At 36.9% G+C, this 19034-nt stretch overlaps 1 protein-coding gene across 1 annotated transcript in view; it reads left to right on the top strand.

Moving 5' to 3' along the window:
- The window catches only part of ATXN7 (ataxin 7), a 74415-nt gene that overhangs the window by 39973 nt on the left and 15408 nt on the right, over nucleotides 1-19034 (top strand).

Here is a 19034-nt window from a genome sequence, read left to right on the forward strand (position 1 = left end):
GGGTGAACCTTTAAAATAATTTTCAGGAGTCAGGAACACTTACATAAAAATCACAATAAATACAAAAACTTCAGTATACAATTCACCTCTAACCCACACAATCCATAGTTTAACTGGAAAATTAATGATGGTAGTTGTATTAATTATTATCACTGGTACGCTCCCAAATTATATTAATTATTAAAGGAAATTTGCAGAAGGAACAAATAACTTTTTGTACCTCTTAGAATTCTCTTTGGTTGCACAGTTGAATGTCAGAAAATTGCTAAAAATCAGCAGCATAGTTTCTACAGTCTCCATAATTTTGACAGAACAAAATGAAAACTATTGTATAAGCTCTGAAATAGGCACAGTTTTAAAATGAGCAATCTTCCAACTCCTTTATAAAATTTGTGAACACCTAACAATTTTAGCCCTGGCCACTTTGTACAGTATCATTGCATGCTTATTGGTTTGTTTGTTAAAAGTTCTATATTGTTTATTTAAAAAAAAACTCCCAAAGAATTTACAATAACAGCAATATATATAGGTGGTTGTTTGTAACTGCATGCAGTCTTGAATGGGGTGGGATGGGGGGTTATCCTACTGTATGGTCTGTTGAATTATTCTTATTAATAAATCCCATTTATTTCACATATTTCTTTTCTATAAATTATTCAGAAGGCTATATATACAGTAAACAAAACAAAGCTGCTTCCAGAAATTATTACAGTATTTTAATGGAATAGTTGGGTTTAAGGGACTGGAGGCTAAAACATATGAAGAACGGTTGCAGGAACTGGGTATGTCCAGTTTAATGAAAAGAAGGACTAGGGGAGACATGATAGCAGTGTTCTGATATCTATGGAGTTGCCACAAAGAAGAGGGAGTTGAGCTATTCTCCAAAGCACCTGAGGGCAGGACAAGAAGCAATGGAAGGAAACTATGGAGAAATTTCCTGACAGAACAATTACAACAATCAGTGGAAAAACTTGCCTCCAGAAGTTTGGAATGCTCCAAAACTGGAAGTTTTTAAGATGAGACTGGACAACCATTTGTCTGAAATGGTATAGGGATTCCTGCCTAAACGGGGTTGGACTAGAAGACCTCCAAGGTCCCTTCCAACTCTGTTATTCTAAAATCTTTTTTTTTTTATGCACAGGATGGAAAGAGGAGGAGCCAGGATGTGAGGATCATTCATTGAGCAATTAGCTGCTTCCTACCTCATAAGCTTCTTTACTGAGGCTGTACATTTTGTTTTCATTGCTAATTCTACAGTTGGCAATGTGAACACAATCCTAGATTACCCTGTGCTGTTTGCAGCAATTATAAACACCAAGTGAGGAAACATGGGAGGAAATATATATATATATATATATATATCCTTCTTTCATAAAGTTCCTCCTCAATCACATTTGATCTTTAAGGTCTGTCATCAGCACATTTGGTATGTTGGGATTAAAACTAAGAAAATGTCAATATGTCAATACTTTAGTTAGACTATAATTGGATTATGAGTACATATTTTTACTGAGCTGCTGCAAGTCAATATAACCATCTTGGGCTACATAGTTGAAGCATCTTGCTACTGCTTCTATTCCCAAAATTTCGATTAGCCTTTGAAATATATTGACATGTAATTTCTCTTCCTCAGATATGATGTGTTTCCTCAAATTTCCATGGCTTTTTATTATCTATTTCTAAAATAACTATCATGGTCCATTTACCTTATTTTTTTCTCTACCTTAAAACTATATACCTTATTTTCCTGTACTATTTACCCTTTTTTCCTGTATTTTAAAACACGAGTTTTATCTATGACAATTACAAAGATAGTCGGGGGGAGGGGAATCATATCATTCCATGGAATGAAGTGGCTCAAACAACAGGAAAAGTATTTCAAGCAATACAGCCACCCTAACCATTCAACAAAAGTGGATTTACGTGATAACCCTAAAATGGATTGCATAGCCATGCATAGAACGCATTTCTGTATTGTTTATTGTGTCTACAGCATCCAGAACTTCATCACCTATTATTTAAGATCTCATCAACAGTACTATATTTCAAAGAAAAGATGCAGCGTACATATTTTGTGGAACAGTTAAAAGACATATTTTTTGTTGTTAGTTGCGAAGTCGTGTCCAACCCATCGCGACCCCATGGACAATGTTCCTCCAGGCCTTCCTGTCCTCTACCATCCTCTGGAGTCCATTTAAACTCATAAAAGACATCTAAATTAATTTGTTAATAGTGTCATGATCAGGGTGGATTTGATCAGGGGGACAATTTAAATCATGATTTAAATCACTAGTAAAAAGGCTTGATTTAAATCAACTCGATTTAAATCATAATTTTTAAAGAGCAACTGTCATCTCTGCTACTCCTTTGACCCACTGTTGACTCACCGATAGTCCCAGTGTTGCAGAATATACAGCCTCATGTTACATAACTAAGCTCAATTTCATGCTGTATAAACTAAATTATTTATGTATCTTAAATAGAAAACTATCTTACGATAGATTTTTACCCCAAAAGTTTTTTATTAAAATAAATTCAATAAAAATAAAAAAAAATCCGATTTAAATTTTAAAAATCTGATTTTTTTTAAATTTTTTTTTAAAAAATCATTGATTTTTATCCACCCTGGTCATGATAGAGGTTGCAATATGCTGCAGTAAGCTACTCTATAATATCTCTGATATGTAGCAAAGACATATTTGATACATATTTGACTGGTTGCTACCTATTTGCATCAATTAGCAGTACTAACTCTTTTTCCAGTTACGGGCAATGTCATCACTGTCGCCTAGGTTTTCACAGTGGGATCCTTTGACTGTCAGTTCATTTGCAGTGTGTGCATGTGAAGTAGCATGAAGAACAATGTACTGGTATGTGATTTGTGTAACTACACCCTAGAAAAGCTGGAAGTATTTAGACTTCACAGTTTCCCCTTCTCAGCATGATAGCTTAAAGTAGGTTGCTACTAGCATTATTCATGCACAGTGATCTTAGAACAGCAAAGTTGAGGGAACCAGCCTTCTCTTCAGTGATGCACTTTGAGCTTGCTCTCTTCTCTGCCCTTTGTCATAATCTTGGATGTTGTCAGATGGTTGACATGGAAAGAACACAATTGCTGTTATTTCACTATATTTTGTTCTCTAGAACAGACATGCAGAGCATGGGACCACCTAGTGCACATGCACACATCGTTAGCCATTTCTTTCATTTCAATCTTCCTAAACAAGAAATAATCCCATTTACTGACAGCTGAAATTTAGTTCAAATAATACTCAGATTTAAATGCCTTCTTAAAGCTGCTAACTGGAAAAAAAGCAAGATAGAAGAGAAATCTGCACTTCTCAAACTGAGTTTATATATTTACTTTATATTTATACTATCACACACTGGACAAATATCTGGCAATCTTTCCTGTGTATCATGTAATAAAAAGTAAAAAGAACAAAAGAAAGCCATATCGTAAGTTACATAAATTGTGTTACCTAATTCTATTAATCTAAAATTTTAAAATGTTACATTTTCACAGCTTTCTTAAGTATTAGAAAGGGAGGGTGCCATACAGATCTCCAGAAGCTGTTCCAGTGGGTAGAAGTTTCTCCCCCTGAATGTCTTAGAATTTTACATTCATTTTTGAATTTACCAGTTCTATATGTTAGGTTTTCTTTAAAGGTAGATTATTAAGAGGAACATTATAATTCACATGAATTTATCTACTGGTTTCATTTCTTCCAATAATATCTGATATAAGTCATCCATAGTTTGCAACTGGTCTCTTAACGACCGTTCAAAATTATTATGGACTTCAAAAATACTAGTGATGACCCATCCTCAAAGTTGTGACACATACTGTGGTCAAGTGATCACATTTTGGACACCTAGCAGCTGGCATGCATTTACAGTTCATTGCAGCATCCCATGGTGACATGACTGCAATTTTCAGGATTATTTGCCATTTTCCAGCATAAAAATGCAAAACAAACCCTATTGGACATGCTGATTCATTTACATGATCATTATAAAAATAGTTGTAAAATTGTACCCAGTAACATGATGCATTGATTAACTTACAACCAAAATGTCTGGGTCCATTTCCATTGTAAATCAAACATTACCTGTGTTAAAAAAAATAAACTGTACAATTTTGAATGATCCTATATAAAAAAAATATTTCTCAAAGAAAGTGAAAAACCTCTTTGTAAATGTAATGCCAAATATTGGAAATTTGTAGATCATATAAAAGATAATATAATTAATTTTTACAAAAAAGAATAAAGTGTGTGTAGTCCATTAGATTAGATTTATGGTTCGATAAAGTCACTGTACCATAAATATTGCTTTTAGAAAGTAGTCTCAGAACAAATTTATAGTACAGCGAAATTTCAGTTTTTGAATGCAATGCACAGAATTCCACTGTATTTACTTTAAATAATAGATGCAATGGCATTATTAAACAATTGTGTAAATGCCATTTTGTAATGAAGTCATCACAGATGAGGTATTCCTCAATTTAATAGAGAATTGGGAAACCTGAACCCAACTTCTTTTTTACTGAGCCATTAAAACAAGATTTCATTATAACAGAAAGCATAAATACTGGTATCTTAAAAGATTGGCAGTGGGTAAAATCCCAAAGGTGCTTTTTCAGGAGGCAACTGGACTTTCTTATTTCTTCTTTGAAGACATTTCGCTTCTCATCCAAGAAGCTTCTTCAGCTCTGACAGAATAGTGGGAATGGATTGCCTGTTAGTTCAGAGCTGAAGAAGTTTCTTGGATGAGAAACGAAATGTTTTCAAAGAAGAAACTAGAAAGTCCAGTTGCCTCCTGAAAAAACACCTTTGAGACAACCATGACCTGGATGACTGAGAATCTCTACAGACTTTCAGTGGGTAAAATGTTTCTTAATATAACTATATCTTCATCTAATTCTCCCTACTATTGATTTCTGAAGTACACCTTTCTCCCTATTTTCCTGCTTTCCATTAACACCAGGACCTCCCTTTAAGTCCTTCTCTTGTACCTTTTTCAAGCTTTTTCTTTGTCCCATTACTCTCTCCTCCTGTTGTAACTTCCCCTATTACCCTAACAATAGATACCCCAATAGGAACTCCTGATATGAAGCAATTATGAGTTTTGTCATCAGCATATCCAGGTTATTAATGTTTCTTCTTCCTGTTTTAAAACCACATGAAATGATAAAGTGAACATCTGTCTCCCTCAGATTTCTGTGTTTCCCAATATGGGTGCCAGCTGGCAGCTAGAATGACTGTCATGCCATGGGTAACCTTGCTGGGATTATGTATTCTTGGCATGTACTTCTGCTGTCCTTCATTCTTCCCTCCTAAGAACAAACACACCTGCCACAATAAGACAGCACAACAGAAATGGTGGTGGTGGTGGAATTATACCTGATAGCTAAAAATCTGATTTATTTTCAGACTGAATATATTATGTACAGATACCAGAAAGAAAAGTATGGCTCTCATGTCTGTTTCATGATCAAGCAGATGTCTTTCATTTTTATGATTTTTATTTATCTGAGTCCTGCTTCCTCCATACCACACTGCCTAAGTTTGGTTACTGAGTAGTGTGCTCATTTCCAAAATAAACTAGAATCCTATTTCAAGATTATTCTGTAATTAAGCTTTTTCCATTGTAGTTGTATAATTGTCAGGCCCAGAAGAGCAGGGCCATACCATTAAATTCCAATTAAACTGATCTTTTTGCTCATGCCTATGCACAGGAATCTAGTCAACTAAGGTCCCAAATGTGATTTTCAAAAGACAACTGGACTTCCTTGGTTTTTTCCTTGAAAATGTTTTGCTTCTCATCCAAGAAGCTTGGTTTGGATGATTGAGAATCTCCAGAGACACTTAATCAACTAAGGGTTAGCACTATTTTGGCACTAGATAAGGATTAACAGAATTCAAGAGGGGTTGAACGTAGAGACTTTAGGCTGATTCCTCTTTTGACTCCGATCCCAGGTTTTGCCACTCCTTCTACAAATGTTCCGAGGCAAAAAATTAACTTGAGCAAAACCAGCCTTAGCTTCAAAATGAGTTCATGAAACTGCCGTTCAAGTTATTTCAATTGTTTGACAACTGTTGATTCATCTAATTTATTATGGAATTGACATAGTAGGAGGGGTGTGTGTGGGTATGTATGTTTTGGGCCAGTAGTATTACAGTTATCGGTGAAATATTCAGCCTTTGTCACGGAGCTGTTCTATGGTTTTGTACATATCAAAACATCTGAGGAGGATTTATAAGTTATTTAGATACAGCAGGAACCAACAGAATATTATTTTTGTTCCTCTGATTTTTCTGATTTTGCGGCTTTTCCATGGACCAGCAGAAGTTCAGCCAAATGCAGACAGCTTGTATTGCTTTCAGAGAACTACGTAGAATGTAATTATAAATAAATGTTACTACAGCAACATTCAAACACCTAATGCACCTTTCTGACAACTATAGTTGCCTTTGACTCGATATTTTGGTTTCTAATCACATTGAAACCGCATCCAATCCACTTTTTAACTGAAACTTTAGGTAAAAGCTTTATGCTTAGGGTGCAAATTATTTCTCAGTTTTAGTAATTTTAAATAAAATTGATGCTGTTCTTATGTACTGTATGCTATACACTAGCCCCTGAGGACAAGAGTATTGGGAATATTTAATACCATACTAGCTGAATACCTGTGCTCTGCTACAAAACTATGTGATGGGCTTGATAAATCGACACTTAGAGTTTGAAAATTAATGAGTAGTTATGATCGGCCTCTCCTCTCCCTTTCTCTCCCTCAGGCTAGCCCCACAGAAGCCTCTCCTCTCCCCTTCTCTCCCTCAGGCTGGCCTCATAGATCCTCTCCACTCCCCTTCTCTCCCTCAGGCTGGCCCCACAGAAGCCTCTCCTGTCCTCTCCTCTCCTCTCCCCTTCTTTCCCTCAGGCTGGCCCCATAGCTCCTCTCTTATCCCCTTCTCTCCCTCAGGCTGGCCCCATAGAAGCCTCTCCCCTTCTCTCCTTCAGCCTTGCCCCACAGAAACGTCTCCTATCCTATCCCCTTCTCTCCCTCAGGCTTTCTAGCCCCTTCTCTCCATGAGGCTTGCCCTACAGAAGCCTGTCCTATGCTATCCCATTCTCTCCAGAGTTATTTTCAAGTTGGGAGGTGGAGTAGAACATCTAACTAATTAGCATCAGAGAGTGTTATAATAATATAGGAAATACTAATGCTCTGATGGTCATTTCAAAAAATCCTTTCTTAGTGAGCACCTAGAGGAATATATGTGGCAAATCTCAAGTTTGTAGGCTTTATAGTTCTGGAGATTTTGTGATTAATGCGTGAGTGGTTTTCACTTTTATATATATAGATTAAGATTTTAAAATTTCAAAAAGTTAATTCTTGAGAACTGTGACCTTTTGTGAGTAAAGTATATTTGCAACATTTATTTTAGTGAGAAAATAAATCAGGAAATTTTCCTGGAGCAAGGAGCCTAAGGAATCAATGTGCAACTTGAAGTGCACACAGAATTTTGCAGCGATTTTGCTATACAGTATCTAGCTTAACCCCACTTTTACAGAGAAAAAAGTCTTTTAGCAAGAGCAGACAGTATCCAATTCATTCCCTCTTCTCTCTCTCTCTCTCTCTCTCTCTCTCTCTCTCTCTCTCTCTCTCTCTCTCTCTCTCTCTCTCTCTCTCTCTCTCTCTCTCTCTCTCTCTTGCACACAAACATACACACGCACACATACATAGGCAAACACTATTCTGGAAGAGCCTTGAGTTAATCAAATTGTAATTTGGCAGGGGTACTAGAAAATATTCTAGGGAACTAAAACTGCTTAAATATGATGCTGTAGAACTGTGAAACTATCCACAAAATTAAAGCAGCTATCACATGAGATACAAAAATTGGAAAAGAAAATGTATCTTCTGCTATAATGTAGGGAAATGCATTTTTTATGCTGTTATTCCAGAAATCCTTTGAGATATACTAGAAAATCCAGTGAAAGGGGCCTATTCATTTCACCTGATTTCTTCCATATGTAAGCCCCATTTAATTTAACCCCATATTCATTTAATCTAAATATTCTTAAATATCATTGTCAGATTGTATATTATGTTTAAATTATTGTATATTATGTGCAAATTTATGTTGCTTGCTCTTGTGCTAATCTTTAGTGTTACTCTAATATTCAGTACAAGCTGCCAGATGTTATTAACGCCAGTTAGGTTTTATCTGGGGAATAGTTTGGAGAATATATATGTTCTTATATTATTACTGCAGCTTATGAGGAAGGGCTTATTGGTTGTTCTAGTAAAAATATTAACCCAGAGCTTGCACACTCTGAACCTAATAGGAGTGCAAAATCGTTGGGGGGTAGCATACAATTTTAATAAGTTACTAGACAACTGTGACTCGTTGGGTCATATATTTAAAGACATTTCTTGACCTAAATAGAGAATAGGAATGACCACAAGCAGGTAAAAAAGTCAGTCGGGGGGAAGTGGCCTTTTTGTCAGCTTCCCCATTGAATTTGTGGGAAAATAGCTGTAAGCATTAGACTTCCTTCCTCTTCCTTCTTTCCTTCCTTCCTTCCTTCTCCTATACAGTATTCCTCCCTCCCTCCGTCCCTCCACAATGGCACTAATGCACTTGAAAAGTTCTTTAAAATTCAGGGAGATATTTAGAGATGAAAGTAGCCCATATTAAACTGTATAGCATGAATACCAGGAGTTGATCACAGGAAATGTCTTATGATATCTTGTATTACATCATAAAATGTTTTATGATAATTTTGTGTCATAAAATATTTTATAAAATTTGCTAAACTTCAATTTCCATGGGAGTCATAGATTTTGGACCCATTTTATAAATTAGCCCATTTGAGGTACCTTAATTGAAAAGGATGGAGTCACTGAAGCAGTAGGCGTGAGCTTAAATGGACTCCAGAGGATGGTAGAGGACAGGAAGGCCTAGAGGAACGCTGTCCATGGGGTCGCGATGGGTCGGACACGACTTTGCAACTAACAACAACAATTGAAAATGGTTTTTCCTATGAATCACTGTTTCACCCAGTTAAAGGTTACAGGCATGAGAGTTTTAGTACAGATAGTTAATTACAGCCATAATTGAACCCCAAATTATGGTCATATGTCATGCCAGTCATTAAGCAAGTCATTGCATGAGCCTATTTTACACCTTTCTTTTTTTGGTGGCTAGTCATTAACCAAACACATTGTCTGCAATAGACAGTTTTTGCTGGAAACTGGAAGTAAAAGCTGGTTTCTGAAAAAATATATTGGGAATTCCTGTTACATGACCGCAGGACACTACAAATAGCCATCAATGTAGGCTGGTTGCCAAGTGCCCAAAATACAATCATATGACTTTAGGAGGCCTTGGCTGTTGGAACTTCAAATCCAGTTCATAAGCATCTTTTGGGGGGTCCATTGTAACTTTGAACAGTTGCTAAGTGACCAGTCTTACCTCAAGGACTACCTGTAGTATACAAATTACTATTACTAATAAAATGATTTGCTATTTGATGTTATTTATTAATAATATGAAGTCTTATATGCATTAAGGATGATGACTTAATGTCATTTACGAGCAGTAAGATTGCTGCATTGTCCCTATAATTATTTATTATTTATTTTTATTTATTATTATTTTTTGCTACCTAGCTTGGAGGCAACTCTACCTCCAAATTATCCTCTTTTTTGAGAAGCCTGTTGAAGGAGTTGTATATGGTACGTCTGATTATTAAAATAATTTTCCTATTCACAGTCCCAGTGTAGATTTTAAATCAGAAACTGATATATTTATCATTATGGACTAATTAAAGCAAATATTATGCAGTGAAAAATTCCTAATCATTTTTAGTTCATGAAATGAATTCTGTATATTCATATGCACACAAAAACATGGTCAAATTGCATAAAATAATAACCCTAAGGAATGTTGGAAGTTTCCAATGGAATTAGATGAGACATATGGATTGTATACCAGAGCCGCAAAACAAGAAGTGTGAATAGTGTAGTGCCGTATGAAATTCTGTGAACAAATGTCACGTATGCAAAATTATGTTTATGGTATGTTTAGTCTGTGAAATGTGTCAATGCTATTATTCTGTTACTGTATTCTGAAAACATGGCAAGGAGATACATAATGAAGAATGATACATTAGTCTTGTATTATAGCTGCTCACTCCCAAATGCTTTAGCACTCAAACTGACGTACCGTTGATAGAATAGTCTCTAGATAAGTTCTTAAAATTGGATGCTGTTTTGTCTCACTGATCCTGTACAGTCCATTAGTTGTGTTATGCAGAAGTATCTCCAGCCCTGTGATAGACAGAAAAAATGTTAGACAGATATTTGGGCCGGAATGGGACAACTCGACGCGGACAGCTCTCTGCCGCCAGCTCACCACTGCCGAGTTGCCCCTATCAACTCACCACCACCAAGTCATCTCAGGACAACTCAACGTAGCTAATTCTCTGTGGGGACAACTCTGTGGATAGCCAGAGGGAGAGCCAGGCGAACAAGCGAGCTTCACATTTCCATACAGTCACATGCCACTGTTACCACTATGCTAAGCTCCAGGCCATCTAGAGTTCAGGCTGTTTGCTGGTGGCAGAAGTATTCTGGCCGTCTGGCAGTGTTGGGCGGGGAGGCAATGGAGGCCAGGCATTTCCCGTTTTCATACATCCCTCCAGAGTTTGATGTGGCAGCAGTAGCGACAATGGTGTGTGTGAAAATAGGACAGGCCCTGCTGCCTCCCCGCCATCCTCCCCTAAATGGCCAAACACTGCCACCACTGAATTGGCAAACTCCGAACAGCCTGGAGTTCGACATGGTGCTGGTGGCAGCAGTGGAGTGTGTGAAAATGAAAAGCCATTGCTGCTGCTCTGCACTCTGCCCTCCTGGTTGGTCCCCTGCTGTCAGCCCAGCTCTCCCTCCGGCTGCCTGTGGCAACTTGTCCCTGCAGAGAATTAGCCATGTTGAGTTGCCTTGCGATGTCTTGGCGTCAGTGAATTTGCAGAGGCGACTTGTTGGTGACATGCTTGCGGTGGTTAGCTGGCTTTGCTGAGCCAGCTGCACCAAGTTGTCCTAGACCCTATTTGGGCTGTAGCCCTACCAGATTCAGACATGGTTAAGGTTTCCTACCATTTTTTGGAGGGATATGGAAAACAAAGCTGGATCATTCCCTTGAATTTGTGTGCAGATTTCTGAGCAGCCTGGTGTAGTAATGCATTCTGCATAAGCTGCTGATGAATACTGTGTGTATTGTTCAAAAAACGATTTGGACTAAATGCTTTGGACTTTGTGTGGGCACATTATCTCTCTGTTATTCATTACAGCACTCATGTCTTTTTCTCTCCCTGGTTTCAAATAAGCCTGTAAAAAATGCCAGTGGTTTTAAGGGGTAGACTCATTAAAATTAATGCAGTTCTTGTAGCAACCACAACATGTTTCAGGCTTGAGTAGAGATAAGCTGGAAGAAGATAAGCTTTTTTAATGAATTGCTGAAGGTGCTGTACTCGTGTGAGGTCCTAAGCAGTTCTTCCTAATTGTTTTTGAAATGCGCACAGCCCTAGTAATCATTTGTGGCAAAATGATTAGAGTTATGACAGACGAGTGCTGGTATGAAAGAACAGGTATTCATATAAGAATGTACCGATAAGATAAATTGTCTGGTAAAAAGAAATATTAGAATTTACAATCGGAAGATAAAGTAATTTTATAGGACCATTATGAAGATTTGTTGTAAGGAATTATTGTTATTTTAAAACATTGTACTAAATAGTTTTGATAATTTAGTATTGCATAAAATTTTTATTATACTTTTTATGGTAAGATATTTTAATAATATGTGAACAATTTTAAAGAAACATAAAATTGGAACACTAAGTAATTATCATGGTAGATTTATGGAAGAACAGCCTTCTCAAATTCTGGCAGGTTTTTCTACTGGAGGAATTTACTCACACGTTCCTCTTTAGATAAAATTAGATTCCACCTCCCTGTTTTTACTAGTTATCTGCCAGGACCTTTGTGACTCAAATGCACATTACTGTTATTAGCAAATGTTACATAAAACTAAATACGGGAGTCTGTTTGGAGCTCGTAAGCAAACTTATCTTATTAAGCAAAACCTTGGAAGCAATTTTGCAGCAAAACACATATTTTGTCAATGAGAAAACAAAACACAGTTGCTTTCCAGAACAGCCTTTTTCTATGGCATCGGGTTTGAAAAACTCTGCTTAACTTTTTGAGTGCAGCTTTGAAAGACATTTGGCAGGAAGCCCAGTTCTGAATGGAGTTTGCAGAAGGTTGGTATAGTTCTGTACTAACGTGACATGTAGCAAAGAGAATTACACTTGATAACGTTTTTCTGACGTTTTCTTGTTCTGACAGAAGTGGAAGCTGAATAGCAGTGAAGTTAGATGGCCGTTGCAGAGTTAGTTTGATCAGAGTAGATAATCTCAAATAAGGGATTAACCGCTGCAAGCAGCTCACATTAGCCATTTTGAAATGTAATTTGGCCAAAGTTCAAAGCAGAAGGGAGCTGAGTTTCCTATTAACTCAGACAAACTGCTGAGATTTGCATGGCAGTTTTTGGAACATAGTAGATTTTTTTTTTTCATACCGTATAGTAAAAATGTGTAATTGTTTACAGAATTGATGCTTGCCATTCTAAATTTAAGATTTCTGCACACTTTAAAATCTTGAATTTATTTTGTTAGTCATATTTGTAATTAAAATGCACCTATAATCAAAGTTCAGATTTTGCTCCGTTTCAGACCTACTTTTGCAGAGGTTTTAAATCTGTGCTTGTATAAAAGCGGAAGCTGTTGTAAAAGAAACAACAAAAGATATAAATAAAATGACTTTGCACTTAGTAAATCTTTTTGTCCTGAAATTTGAGTGCTATTTAATCAGTGTATTGATAAACAGAGAATTTAGCAGTTAAGATCACATAAAACGCTTTTTCAGTTCAATGGACCAATACAGTAAATTCAGGTCTTTTTATTTACAACATAAATAATATTTTTCTTGCAATGAAATGCAAATTATAAGTAGTTAGTCAGGCTGAACATAACCAGTTATATTTTTAAATTTTTATGGCAGAGCGATCTGTCTTTAATACAGAATAAATTCAAGTGTGTTTTAGTGCTTCAAAGTAAGGTTTGCATGCTAAAATTATTAGACATTTATTATAGTGACTTGGTTCCATAATTCTCCTCCCCACCCCTCACCTCAGGTAACTGTAAGATTTAGGTACAAATTTGAAGTTAAAACATACATGCTCTGAGTCTCTAATTCTTGATGTTTACTCTGAATTATTGTTTAATTATATCAGTGACTTAGAAAGTGTCATTCATGAAAGCTATATGTCATCCCAGGTTGATATCAGAAATAGGTAAGTTTTCTGCCAAGAAGGATACAGGTAGTCCTTGACTTACAATGGTTCATTTAGTGACCATTCAAAGTTACAACAGCACTGAAAAAAATAACCGTTTTTCACCCTCACAACCATTGTGGCATTCCCATGGTCATGTGATCAAAATTAAGATGCTTGGCAACTGACTCATATTTATAACTGTTGCAGTTGTCCGGGGGTCATGTGATCACATCTTGTAACCTTCTGACAAGCAAAGTCAATGGGAATCCAGATTCACTGAACAATTGTGTTACTAAATTAACAACTGCAGTGATTCACTTAAAAATTGTGGCAAGAAAGGTCATAAAACTCTTCACTTAACAAATGTCTCAGCAATGGAAATTTTGGACTCAATTGTGGTCATAAGTTGAGGACTACCTGTGCTGCGGAAATAAAATCTAAGCCTATGCTTTGCAGATTGAAATAGGACATTTGATGATACTATAAAATGGACTAGATTATACTGTTAAATTGGCTTGGTTTATGTGTGTTTTTATTATTATTTAACAATTAGGATGTTATCCAATAATGAGTTGTGCAGTGATCTAGAAGGAAAAGAGTGTGCACACAGCTGTTGTTAACTCAAATCTGGCTTTAAGGGGTTGGCTGATGCTACATGGGTGCCTACGTACACTCCAAATCACCTTTTTCTTTCAAATGTCCTGATACTGAATCTGTTTTATATGTACTTGGTTTAATTCACAACTCCTGAAAAGGGCGTCAAAGCAGTATGTATGTATGTATTTCTCTTTAGCCAGGTTCTTCCTAGGTAAACCAAGATTTTTATGCAGCCTTAGTTCAGTGAAATCACAATCCACTAGTTTCTAGGCTTTTTTTTCTGGCAGCCAGCAAACACTCTGCTGCCCATTGGGAGACTAAGGAGACTAAGATAGATCTATTTCGAACTTATAAGTCCTCATCAGTTAGCCACACCCTCATTCCATGTATTCCTCCCTTTCCTACAAAAAGGAAAGAAAATAAATACTGTACCTTTACAGGGAGGATACAAAAAAAAAAGGCCAGAAACTAGTAGATTGTGATCACACTACGATCACATGCTGCGATCACACATTGCTCCTAGAAGCATGAAGCCGAAAACAGCAGCCTGAAGATGACAAATGAGACTTCGTCGAAACGTCGCCAAGACACTTCCAATTTTACGCGGGAGAAATCCCAAATAACCAAAGACCTACATATATATATTTCGATTAATAAAATATGTCCACATGTCCTCCATTTCTTGTGCCCCTTCCACAACTTCTTATCCTGCACATCTCCCACCCAGTCATTTTTCATTCTGGAGAGCAGTAGCCGTAGACTCAGTGGTCTTCTAATTTGTTTGGGTTTATGGATAAAGCTACCTATAGTTACTCTGACATTTGACTCTGGGTGTGATCCAGAGTTCAATAAGAAAGAGTTGTTTTTTTTCTTTCCTCAAGATGACACAAGCTTAGAAGAGCACGTTACTCCCTTGAAACCAGAGTCGATAAAAATTGATGATTTTTTTAAAAAATAAACAAATAAACCCAGATTTTTTTTCATTTAAATTGAATTTTTTTTAATCAAATTTTTTTTTAATAAAATGCTTTTGGAATAAAAATCTATCTAAAGATAGTTTTCTATTTAAGATACATCAATAATTTAACTTATTCAGCATGAAATGGAGCTTAGGTGTGTAGCATGAGGCTGTATATTCTGCAAGAGATGACAGTTGCTCTTTAAAAATGATGATTTAAATCGAGTTGATTTAATCAAGCCTTTTTACTAGTGATTTAAATCACGATTTAAATAAGTGTTTTGGTTTCTTCAGTAAAGTATAGAATTTTATTAACCTTCTGCGTAGATTGATTGTGAACATAGCAATATTGTTACTGGAAAATTCAATATCAGGACCATTCAGAACACTGGTTGACTCATCCAAGAATAAAGACAACTATTGACATTTGTGCCAATCGAAAGGTTATTTTTCATATGAATTATTTGCAGTGAAAATGTTGGCATTTAGTAATATCTCGACCAATGCTTCATTTATATAGAGGAAAAAGTCATTTTAAGACTGACAAAATACAAAATGTTAGTAACTTGCCGGTGGATCAAGCACTATTTTCAACTGTAATTTATTAGGATTTAGGATTTGTCAAGTATACAGTGATTAAGAAAGTGAAAATAACCAGCATTTTTTTCTGTTTTATTTAAAGGATTTGTCATGACTAAGGTTAACATTAGCTACATCAAGTAGCACAGAATTTTTAAGAGCCTCCAATTATATCTTAGCAAACACCATCGTTAAAAAAGGACATTTTATACCTTAGTTTTTTAATCTTTGTAGAAGGAAAGAATTTAGGATATAGAACCTACATATATTGCATAGCTCATACTTTTGTAAATACAGTAATTATCTTACTGGATATTTACATAAGAAGGGAGCTCTTTATAATAGTTACAAAAAAAATTGGAATATCAATGAGTATAATACACCCCAACCCTGGAATTATCACATACTATTTCCTCTTGGAGTAGATAATGTTACACATTGCAGAAAAGGAGTAAAAAATAGTAAATGAAAGAAATTAGATAAGAGGAAAAAAATGAATCATAAAACTTAATCCAGTTCATACCAACACCATTCATTAAACCCCCTCATCTTTTTATCCTTGTAAAAATATTCATTTCATGCTCCTTACCATTTATTCTTCTTATATTAAAATCTGTGCACAGTGATCTTACAAGATGATTTAATAGGCATTGACTTTAACTGCTGATCCTAGTTTTGTCAATCACGGTTATATTTGGCTACTTTTTACTAAGTTAGTAACCAGTGATAGTTTAATTAAGGCAACTTGCTTTAAAAAAGGACTAGAAAAGCAGTAGGGGTGACATGATAGCAGTATTCCAGTATTTGGGGGGCTGACATGAAGAGGGAGTCAACTTATTTTCCAAAGTCCTAGAACAGTGATGGCTAACCTTTTTTTCCTCGGGTGCCAAAAGCGCCCGCGTGTGTGTGACAGTGCACGCCCGCGTGCCCACACCCATAATTCAATGCCTCCCGCGTGCCCTGCCCCCCTGCGCATGCATGCGCACCCCCGTGTTTCCCTGCCCCCCTGCACATGCATATGTGATCCTCCCCCACCCCCCGTGGTCCCCCCCTCCACACATGCGTATGCCCCCCCGGCCCATTTTTGGTCCCAGGGGGCTTCATGGAGGCCTGCTAGGCCCAAAATGTGGGTGGGGGGCGCACTGTATCCACCCGGCCCCCCATGCATGTGCGCACGATACCCCCCTGGCCCCCTGAACATGTGTGCACAACCCCCCCACCCAGTCCCTCCCCCTGCACATGCACGCGTGTCTCTGCAGACCAGTCAGTTGGCCGGCGGGAGGCATGCACGCATATGCAGTGGAGCTGATCTAGAGTGACAGCTCGTGTGCCTGCAGAGATGGCTCCATGTGCTACAGGTTCGCCATCACGGTCCTAGACGGTAAGAGAAGAAATGATGGGTGGAAAATAATCAAGGAGAGAAGCAACCTGGAATTAAGGAGAAACTTCCTAACAGTGAGGATAATTAACCAGTGGAACAGCTTGCCTCCAGAAGTTGTAAGTGCTTCATCACTGGAGGCTTTTAAGAAAAGATTGGACAGCCACCTACCTGAAATGATACAAGGCTTCCAAGTTCCCTTCCAGCTCTATTCTGATTAACTTGAAATATTTCCTACTCGTAGAATGGGGGTGGGGAAAGATAGCCGTTTTATGACTTGTGGACTTCAACTCCCAGAATTCCTGAGCAAGACATGCTGGTTTAGGAATTCTGGGAGTTGGAGTCCACAAATCATAAAGGGGCCATCGTTCCCCACTTCTATCATAGGAAACGAGTACATTTGGGACACTATGCCACCTTTGCTTTTGCTAGTCTACATAGACTTGGATCGCTAATCTGTAAACTGTCTTGTAAATCAGCATACTGTCGCCTATATGCCATAGTCTAGGACTAATGGTACACCAAATAGATGTTATTTATATTGGACATTTATAGTCAAATCCCAGAGGACTTAATAAAGATTTATATCACTTTTACTAGGGGGAAAATTGAGAACAGTTATTCAGAAAACAAAACTATAATCAAAAAGCATGGTTTGTTTCTCTAAATTAAAATATCTTTTAGTATCTCAGGATATTAAAACTGTGAAGTTGTGTGAATGAATTTTGTTAGCTGTCAATTTAATAATAGTGGTAGTAATTATGATTTTTCTCAAAGCCAGATGTTCGGCTGGATTTGGCATTTTTAGCCACCTATCAAGTCCTTCCAAGGACCTGGGATAGGCAGATATTTATATTTGATATATTAGAGGTATCATTGCAGGATGTAAGCTGTTCCGAATAAAGCTGCCTTTTGCAATTGACTGATGGTGAATTTATCAATACCGATGGTGTTCAAGTGATGCTCCAGTTGTTTTGGGTTTGCACCCAAGGTGCCTATCATTAGTAGTACTACCTTTGCTTTCTTTTGCCCCCGTCATTTTATTTCTATTTGCAGATCTTTGTATTTTGTTATCTTCTCCAATTCTTTCTCTCTATTCTGCTGTCTCTGGATACTGCCACGACAGTGCCACATCCACAATCCAACCTTTTTTGTCTTTCTTATCAAAAGTTGTAAAGTCTGGGATGTTGTGTGTCAGGTGCCTGTCTGAACTCTAAACTACAGCTTCTTGCTTGTAGACAAATGGTATTTCTTGCAGATCTTCAATGAACTATTGTTGCTACTTTGTCATGCCATTGTTTGTAGTCAGTGTGTGCAATCTTCTTGCAGCCGCTATCCAGGTGATCCGCTGTTTCTTCAGCTTCTTTGCAGAGGTGGCATTTCCTGTCTGCTACTGTTGTTATTATTATAGTTCATCATATAGTCAGATAGATTTGGCATATTAAATACACTTACTGAGTCCTTACCAACAGCAATAGACAGATATTATACTTGACTAGCCCAAAAATTCAGGGGATTATGATAGTTGTAGTCCAAAATAACTAACATGAAACTATCTGCTCGTACTTTCAAATAATCTCTTCTTACCCACTGCTACTTTCATAATGGAATTAAGAGAAATATTTGTTAGCAGAATAATTATTGAAATTAAAACCTACCTAGGTACCTCTTCAATACAGTAACCTATGGTTAGAGTTGTAGGCTCAGATAGCTGCAGTCTAAATTTTAAATAATTATCCAGCGTATAAACTCTATGATATAAATTAACATGTATTTTATACCCAGGTGTTCTAATTTGTATAACCTCCCAGTCTGTTCTTATAACCCAAATTCACTTTTAAAGTATCCTGTTATGAAAATATTTCAAAGCCAGGATCCACCACAGAAAAAGGTGGATTGCATAGTATTGATGCAGAAGGCCCTTGCAAGAAGGACTCGTGTATTCAGAATGCGTAAAACGAAGCAGACACGACAGTACACCGTAAATATTTAATGGGAGTTGATCCTGGAGACCCCTCTAAAGCAAGGTTTTAACCCCAAGTACATTGAAATAGGAAATTATTTGGAGGAAATTATTGCAGTGCATTGTGTGATCATTAACATGTCTCATTTTGCTGTT

This window comes from Pituophis catenifer, unplaced genomic scaffold (genome assembly GCF_029215685.1).
Source record: "Pituophis catenifer annectens isolate HBS135680 unplaced genomic scaffold, rPitCat1.0.hap2 SCAF_2, whole genome shotgun sequence".
NCBI classification, from domain to species: domain Eukaryota; kingdom Metazoa; phylum Chordata; class Lepidosauria; order Squamata; family Colubridae; genus Pituophis; species Pituophis catenifer.